General features: G+C 32.4%; 1 pseudogene; it reads left to right on the forward strand.

The window, feature by feature from the left end:
• Nucleotides 1–749: 749 nt before the first annotated feature.
• LOC141572865 (large ribosomal subunit protein eL6 pseudogene) lies at nt 750–2,118 on the forward strand (annotated as a pseudogene).
• The last annotated feature ends 7,719 nt before the right edge of the window (nt 2,119–9,837 follow it).

The following is a 9,837-nucleotide window of genomic DNA, read 5'->3' on the forward strand; positions in this document are numbered from 1 at the left end:
TAAAAGTTCTAATTAATTAATACAAAAAATTCAATAACGAATTCAGGAAGACTAACATCTAGCTGTTTTTATTTTTATTATTTTCAATAAAAATAGAAGCAGAAATATTTTGACATATTTTTGCTGTTATTGTTTAGGTTTTTTGTTTTGCTTTTGGAATATTTCATTTTTAGTTTATTTTTTTCTTTTGTGCTACCCTATAGAAAACCTCTTGCATGCATGTTCAAATATGACTGAACTTTCTTTTCTTATTTTTAATGTATCCTACTTATTAAAAACATTTATTCAAAATTAAGTACTATATTTTTGTCTTCTAAAGAAATAATTAATTTTTCTATGCAATGATTGACCTTAAAAATTCAAAAGTATGCACAAAGGGCATATAATATTCATACTGAATCTAATTGCATAACTGTTGTTTAATTCATTTAATCATTCCTCTTTTGAGAGAAAGAATTATATTAAATAATTAGATAAAAATTCATCATCAGCAACATTATTTATTTGGTAATTTTGTATGCAAAATAAGCATGTCATAGTCTTGAAGAAATAAATTATCTTGCTAAGATAACCACTAATTCAAATTTTATATTACTTCAACAATAAAAGTTTAAAATACATATTTTGATAAAGGGAAATTTTGAATATACAAATACTTGCTTTCTCATTTGATTAAAAACACAACGAAAAAAGAAGGATCATTCCATCATTTCAAAGACAACCTGTTTGCCGCTTTCCCATCTTCCAAGATGGCGGGTGAAAAAGCTGAGAAGCCGGATGCTAAGGAGAAGAAACCTGAAGCCAAGAAGGCAGATGTTGGTGGCAAGGTTAAGAAGGGTAACCTGCCAGCCAAAATGCCTACGAAGGGGAATCCCTACTGCAGCCAAAACCCTGTCCTGGTCAGAGGAGTTGGCAGATATTCACCGTCAGCTACGCATTCCCAAAGATCACATACAAGAAGAAGTGCTCAACTGCTAAATCGAGGACTGAAAAGAAAAAGAAGGAGAAGGTTCTTGCTACTGTCACAAACCAGGTGGTGGCTATAAGAATGGTGGCACCCAAGTGGTTACACTTTTCAAAATGCCTGGATACTATCCTGCTGATGTGCCAAAAGCTGTTGAGCTATAGCAAGAAACACTTGTCAGTCTATGAGAAAACTTGGAGCCAGCATCACTAGCGGAACCATTCTGATCATCCTCACTGGGCACCACAGAGGCAAGAAGGTGTTTTTTCTGAAGCAGCTGAGCAGTGGCTTGTGACGTGTGACTGGACCTCTGTCCATCCATCAAGTTCCTCTGCATAGAACACACCAGAAATTTGTCATGCTTATATTATATCCGAGTCTTATATACTTATATTTATATTATATATGTTATATAATTTATATTATATATATATATATATAACATAATTATAATTATATTATATCCGGGTCTTATATAATAAAAGCCGGGTATTACATTAATTTTTGCCCCAAAAGATGGATTAGAGCTGATGGTCCAGCTCAGTCTTATTTTCAGTGAAATATGGTATTATAAATATACTTAAATGCATAAACATTTTTCTACTAAGAAAATGAAGCATTTATCTCAAAAGTCACACATTATTAGCAATGTCTAGATATTGTTCCAAGAGGAAACAGCCTGTGTATTCCCACAGATGTAACATGTCAAGAACAAATATCACAGAATGGTGAAAACACAAATCTAGAAATATGAAAAAGTTTCAGTACAATAAAGGCAGATAATATTAGGATTTGATTGGACTGGATAACTAAGCAATTCACACTTGATTCACTGCATATGAAGGAAAAGTACATCTAGGAATTAAATGTAAGTAGCCTGGAATACATTCATAGAGTAAAGGAAGAGCTACTTTTACCATTGCTTTGGAGAAATAAACATAAAAATTGCTAAAATAAACCATCACATTTAGCAACACTTTCTTGTCATTCAGGTAATTATAATGATGGACTATGCAATTTTTCCTGGGAAAGTAAGGAAGAGAAGTAATGAGAAAGCTAAGGGAGAAAGACAAGATAATGGGGTCCAGAGATTGACAACTTTTAAGACGTCAAAACCTGTAGAAGTGCAGGTCTTAAACAGTGGCAATCAATGAAATGGGCAGCAGAGATGACCAAAGATAGATATATATGTGTATTTATATGTATATATGTGTATATGTGTGTGTGTGTGTGTGTGTGTGTGTGAAGAAACAATTGCTCTCAAAATAAGTACGAAGAAAAGTTATTACAGATGTGATGGTCAAGAAACTGACGGGCAAGATTTTGAAGAGTTTTCAATCTGAAGCAAAAGTAATGGGGGATAATGACAAGGGTTTCAGTCAAGAGATTGTCTTCGAAAGCCAAAGTGAAAATTGTTACAGTGGAAAGAGACCAAATAGCTTAAGGAACACACAGAAGTGGAAAGTGTGATGCAGATAAATGTCCTGAGCAATAAGTGGGCAAAGTTTATCGGCAATGTTTATTTGTTTGTTTCCGGAAGGGAAGAATAATAATAACCTGGCAGTTGCTAATTAAAACCAAAAGCATATATACCTAACCTCTTGATCATTAGGTATGTGAAGCGGAGTGACAAACAGGTGACATTTTACTGAAAGGGCTATTGAGGTGATATTTTCCAGGCACACTAGGTGCCAGTTTTCCATGAAAATATGGAAGAGTTTGTTAAGCGGAATATAAGCATTCAAGACCAATCAAGATGTGGGATGGAGGGGGGAGATTGGTTCTGGTGGAGATGCAGATCCAGAGGGTGATACAGAATGCTAATGGATGACTTAGAAATGAGAGATAAACAGGAACACAAGGCATGGAATAGCGTTCCTGATAGTCTCTTTCAGGAGGAAGAAAAATTGTGACTTTTAAAATGTTTCACCTAATATTTCTTTTTTAATTAAAGTTTATTGGGGTGACAATGATTAGTAAAGTTACATAGTTTTCGGGTGCACAATTCTGTAATATATCATCTACTATATATCACCCAGAGTCAGGTCTCCTAATATTTTTAGTGACCTCAAGAATTGTTCTGATGACTTAAGGGATTGCCACTTCCTGGAACATTATTCAAGATAAAGTGCTTATGAGAACTTTATTTAATGAAAGACTCATAGTGCTTGAACACACAGAAAACTGTCTAGTATTATGTAAACCCAAATTGCTGTACTTGGAAGTTATGATTACAGGTATTTTCTCATCTATTTCCTACATTTATATATTTTTTCTAAGTGAAATATTGCTTTTTTAGAGTTATTTTTTAAGTGAAAATTTATTACATTAAAAGAATAGGTAACTATTCTGTTAAATAAAGACAATGATTGTATATTGTGCTTAACATTTTATATTTGTCTCACATTATTCATAGATTTTGTGTACTGCCTTGAAATTTACAGGATTTCTGCATATGTTCTGCTTAATGTAATCATTTCCTAACTGTACTCTGTGGAGCCAACACAGATTCAACAAAATTAGCTCTAAATTTGGGTCTTTTATTTGTTTCTACTTCTAGGTTAAATATGCTTTGAAAAAATGTGTTAGAAAAATTGAAAATTGCTGGCTTATTGGAAAGAGTGTTCTGAAGCCCTGATCCAGCTTACTTACATTTGTGTAATTCCAATCTGTGTCTTGAATTTCCCATCTCTACAATATGTCCATGAAACATTTCACTTCTCTTATAGGCTTTAAGAATTTTCAAAATTTGGAATGTATTAGAGAACTCTGATATTGCTTTTTCAATAACACTCTCTGAAACACTTTTTAAAGTAAAAGCAACCACAAAATAAAAACATATTACCAATATTCATTATTTTCTGTCCTCAAATTATTTTCCTATCAACATCTTATCAATGCTCTGATTTCAACTGATTAATGTATCAGTGGATTGATTTATTCATCTGAAGTTATCTTTGTGAATATTGTCTTCATATATTTATGAAATTGGCAGAGTATAAATAACAAACAACAATAGTAATCAACTATCAAGAGGCTCTATCTACCAATTGTACTGAAGATATTAGTAATACCACATCTATAAGCCTGTGTTTCTTTACTTTCTTTATTTTCAAGTATCTTGGCCATGATAAGGGAGCATTTGAATTTTTTCCAGAATTTCACAAGTCACTGAGAACACAAGCTATATTTTGTGTGGTGCTTTGGTGATTTTCAGATTCCAGTGAGTTATTCAGACAAATTTCAAAATGATGAAGAGTTTCAAACTATTTTGATATTTTTACAAATCAAAGAAAACTATTGATTTCTTCAAGGTAACCATGAGAGAACTAATAACTTTTACTATGCCCCAAATTATTAAAATTTCTTTTTGTAATGTATTTTTGCCAATGATTCAAAGCGCAGTAGCAAAGTAAATGAGCAGTGCTTCTCTATGAAAACATTATGAAAGTGAACTGCAATATTTCCAAAATTAACAACGGCTTTAAGAATGGTTGTATTATCTTTCAACTTTTATTTTTTATTAGCTTCGCAAAGTAAAATTCCCTTTAAAGTTCTCCTTTTGAGCTCTCAAATATTAGTAGTCCATAACTTCAGTATAAAATATCTAGCTGTAAGAAAATCCTGGGTCCATGCAGGACTGGATATATACTTTGTGGGTCCTAGTGCAAAATGAAAATGAGGGTTGTGCCTTATTCAGAAACTATTAAGAATTTCAAGATGGTGACAGGAGAGCATTATACGCATGGATTCCTGTGGGGCTGGCTGCATAGGTCACACGAGTAAGAAGCTGGCCCTGAGCCCATATCCAGATAGGTAAATCCTATAGATACTTAAAAACTGAATAGAAGAGAAAACACATTCCATGTGTGTCCTAAGTGCTTTGAATGATTATGAATTAAATTGGCAATAATATAGGTATGTGTGCTCAGGATCTCACTTCAAAATCTGCATAAAAATATCTATATAGATGAATTTTTAAATATAAAAAAGATTTTTCTAAGAATTCCTGAATTAAGGAAATTAAAATAAGATAATTTGCTTTCATATTTTAAGTCCATATAATTCAATTAAATATATATATATATCGCATTATTATTTTCAATAGAAATACCACAATAAAATGTATAATCACAATTACTCAATTTATTTAAAAATTACATATATTACATGGAACAAATAAGATCTGAGAGCAGAAATGAATGAATATTTTTGCACACAGAAAAAAATATATATATATTTGCTGTTTTTGGACCCTGTTTTAGCTAGGCAGGAGCTCACCACTGATTCACCTCCCGCTTGAACAACCAGTAATGTGATGTGTAAGTGGGTTGTTTAATAATTTCACCCAAAACTTATTACAATAAGGAATGTATTTACTCTCAAAGGGTTTGACCTACATAGGATTTTTAATAGAGAAAGGCATTGTTCTGCTAGAACTTTATGACTGTTCCTTTTGAAGTCATCTGCATATTTACCTGACCAATTCTTCTTCCTCTCTATTTCATGTTATCTGGTGAATTAATTTGAAATATAATTGATGGGTTGTCTATTCTGAATAAATATGTATGTTATAAATGCAAATGCATTTGTGTTCTACAGCTATGCAGTTTCAAGAACTGACTTATTTCATTTTGCTTTTATTCACTTTTTAAAATTAGGCTACTGATGCATATTAGAATGTAATTACACCAATTAGTACTGCCACATCAGACATATGATGTGCCTTCAATTAAAAAGTACCTAATGGGTATTAGTACAATTTAGCTTCATAATTAAAGTCTAAGAACAGCACAAATTAAACATTATGATTACAAAACACTAAAAAATCTAATGGTGAAATTAAAGCAGGATATTTTAACTTCTCCTTTAAGCTGATTTTCAAAAAGGAAATTAGGGTTCTACAAAAAAATACTGTTAATATTATTGAAGCATTCTTAATTAAAGAGAAAAAAATATTCATACATAAAATTATTCATACATATATGTGAATATATAATGATTAAATATTTTAAAAAGTATCAAACACTCACATCATCTAATGGATGCTAGAAGTGATCATTTCACAGTTTTGGTTGTTCTTGCTTTTTATTTTTCATATCAATGTTTGGTATCTGCAGCGGTCACTTAGATCTCCTGAATCAGGACACACAGATTACAGTCAGCCTCAGCTGGCCATATTACAGGCCATATTTCCTCAGATTGGCCCTGACCAATGGTGAGGATACGAGTGGAGGACCGCTCTTAGGAACCGTGGAATCTGAATTAAGGACTCTCCATTGGTCTGGCCAAAACTGACTAAAACCGTGCTGCAGGCTGAAAATTTTCTGCCCCAATCATTCCTATCCCTCTTCTTTCACAAGGATCAGACCTGTATCACTGTCTGAAGTGTCCCTTCCATGAAACCTGTTTCCTCTCCTTAATGCTTAACAGAAAGACCCCCGATAAAACTCTTGTGCAACTAATAACTTCTTGGTGTCGGCTTCTCAGAAAATGTGACCTATATAACTATCTAATATGAAACATATACATACATGAATTTAATAACTTTAGGCATTATTAGACTACTTATTTATTTAAGTATTATCTGAAGAGAGATATCTTTAAAAGATTGTAAGAATGTCTTCCTATTTGGATTACTTCGAGTTTTTTTTCAAAAGAAATAGAATATTCTAGAAAAGTGCACAGTAGCTCATAACAATTCAGAAATACCCTAACACTATAATCAAAATTAGGATTATGGTCATTTTATGTTCCTATTTGCTAGGAATTATATTTAACGTAAAAATACCTTCTCTCCACAATTTACATATCAAAAAAATGAACGTAAATTATATTAAGACTTAAAACCCACTGAATCTCAATTACTTCCATTGATGTAAAAGAAAAGAAACCATAAACAAACAAACAAAAATACCCTACAGATTAATTTACATATTTTAGCATTACCTTAATTATCATAAAAATCCTATAAGATTACGATCCCTTATTACAGATGAAAAACTAAGTCAAAGAGAGGTTTAAATGAGTGCCAACTGAAGCAGTATTTTCTTGATGAAGTATACATGTATAATTACCAGGGACTTTCTACTTTGTACACACACACACACACACACACATATATGCATATATATTATATACAGAAGATGCCCAAAAAAATGTATATATTTTAAGAAAGGAAAAACTGTGTTAAAATTATGCCGAGTGTAACCACTTTCAGCACCTCTTGTAATTGCAGAAGTCAAACAACTTGTATTCACCTTTTATTATTGGTATATATTGATTATTACAATTTTAATAGTTTTTTTTTTCCTTTCTTAAGATATGTATACATTTTTTTGGGACTCTCTGTAAATGTATATGTCATGGAAACTGCCTGTAAAATTTTGATGTCTTGGGTAGCAAAAAGGTATGGAAAGTATATGAAGTCATCATCTTTTTTCACTAATTTATTTAGCTCAGCAAATTACACCCACATAGAAATGCTACCTTTTACCCAGTGATTTAAAAAATAAATTAAAAAAAAAAGTCATTATGGGGAGGAATACAGCCATGCACATGTATTTACATTTTCTCTATGCCTGCTTTGAGGCTAAAATAGCAAAGTTAAGTAGTTTCAGGAGATTGTAGGACCCACAGGCTAAAATGTTTTCATTTGCACTTTACCAATAAAGTCTGCCAATCTCTTACCTATTGGAAAGTTTTACCTTCAGAAAATTGAGACAACATATACAATGATGATGAGGTTCTGAAAACTGATGCTCTGTGTTAACATGACACAGATCTTAAAACTAAGAACTAAGACAACCGGGGTGAAAAATTAATTGATTGCTCTAGAAAATGTTGGCTTAGAAAAGATAAAACTGCAAATCAATAAATAACTTCACCATTTCCTTCAGGAAATTCTTGTGGATTCATTTATCTGAAGCCACATTCTACTCACCTAGGCAAACAGTTTCCTCAATAAATAACAGCTTACCAAGACTCACTTCTAGACCCTATTAAATGAGCACCATGCACAAGAAGTTATTTTCTCCCCATGGTCTCTGGTGTTTTACACATACGCATTGATCTAAGATTGATCATTTTCCCCCCTAGGATTATTGACGTAATGGGGAGCTCATCTGGGATCTTTCTTTGTGTAACGCAATATACAATGTTGGTCCCACTCAGTTATTTTCCAGTTAAAGGTCCTTTACAACAAAAGTTTTCTCATTTTGTTTAAAGAAATTGTGGTAGAAATTTATAATTTGAAATCGTCTCCCTTGGTACCATTACGACATGCTGTGTTCATTTAGGATCCCAGGGCATTTCTATAAGTACATCACCATTCAAACAGTAACATGAAAGGGGCCTCAATGAAAACGTTCTAGTTAAAATTCTGGAAGAGATACAATTATTTGATCTTTTGTGATCACATATTTGGGGTTTCAGTCAGAAAGGGAATCTTTTAATTAAAGCTCAGCTTCTCATTTATACATCTAAAAGCACTATATTTCATCATTTCACATTTTTCCATTCTTTCTAAAATTACTTAGATTTCCATAATGAAACCAGGGATAAATATGAGGAATAGATTCAAATGGAACTGGAAAATGGAGGAAATGGGATCCAAATATAGGCAGGCCTTATCCCCCAAATAGACTGTTAAGCACATTCTATCTATTAAGAAAAGAGGGGAATTCTAAACACAAAATGCAAGAGTATATGTATAACTTTTTGGTAGATAACAAATGAAAAATAACTGCAAAGTTATTGATATTGTTCTCATAGTAAAATTGGATTGCATGCTCACATGTTCATTCTATCCGTAAGTCTCATAAGTTAGGTATTTTAATCAAATATTCAATGACAGAAATACAATATAATGAAATAAGATAACTAGCAACACATAGCAATAAAACCCAAAATGCATCTGAATACAGGCAAGGTTTTATAAAGTCTGGCATTTTACTCCATAAACAGAATACTTTTTGTCCAGGAAATCACAAAACCCACACTGTTTTTTTGGAACAAAAGCATGAAATAGAATACACTAGTTTTATGTCTTATAAACAAAGGTCTACTAGAGACAATTCATGATATCACATAACAAAAAATAAATAAAATTAGACGTTCTAAATCAATAAAAGAGAAAATAGTTAAGCACATAGGATTTAAGTTGAAAATCATAATGCTCATTAGGCATTGACTATTTTTGTAAAGTTTACAGCAACCTAAATATTAATTATTATCATCATGAATTAGTAAGAACATTGAAATGTCTTTTTAATAATATTATTATTCTTACAATTTCATTTGTTTAATAACAATTGGTTATGATTGAGGGAGATGTGAAACAAAAAATAAAATTTTTGATGGATAATCCCAAACCTATGTGATAGCAATATAAATTGATCCTTTCTTTTTTAATCATGCTATTATATGCATACACAATTTGGATTACAGATCCTAAGATATGTTGCATATCATATTTGCATAAGCTTAATATCACATGTTAAAGATGACAAAGGAAAGATAATTAAAAATATGAGATTTAGATGTGAGAAACATGGTGGTGTGAGGGGTGCTCCTTGAAATTTTCCCTGGAAGTTACAATGAATTGAACAGCTAAAATTCAACAAAGGCTACCCTCCGCAACACACAAAAATGTCTGAGAGATCCACACATCGAAATATGGGAAGGTGGGCAAATCGGGGTGAACATGGGAAGAGGTAAGGGAGAAGTACCGAGACACCAGCCATAAGACTCAGCCTGGAGCTAACTGCGGTTCCAGGAGAGGGAAGGATTCAGGCTGCAGTTGCACTTTCTGTGGCCGACAATCCTGCCTGAGGGATCAGAATATGGTATGGCTAACCCAGAGATCACAGCAG

This window comes from Rhinolophus sinicus, linkage group LG07 (genome assembly GCF_036562045.2).
Source record: "Rhinolophus sinicus isolate RSC01 linkage group LG07, ASM3656204v1, whole genome shotgun sequence".
NCBI classification, from domain to species: domain Eukaryota; kingdom Metazoa; phylum Chordata; class Mammalia; order Chiroptera; family Rhinolophidae; genus Rhinolophus; species Rhinolophus sinicus.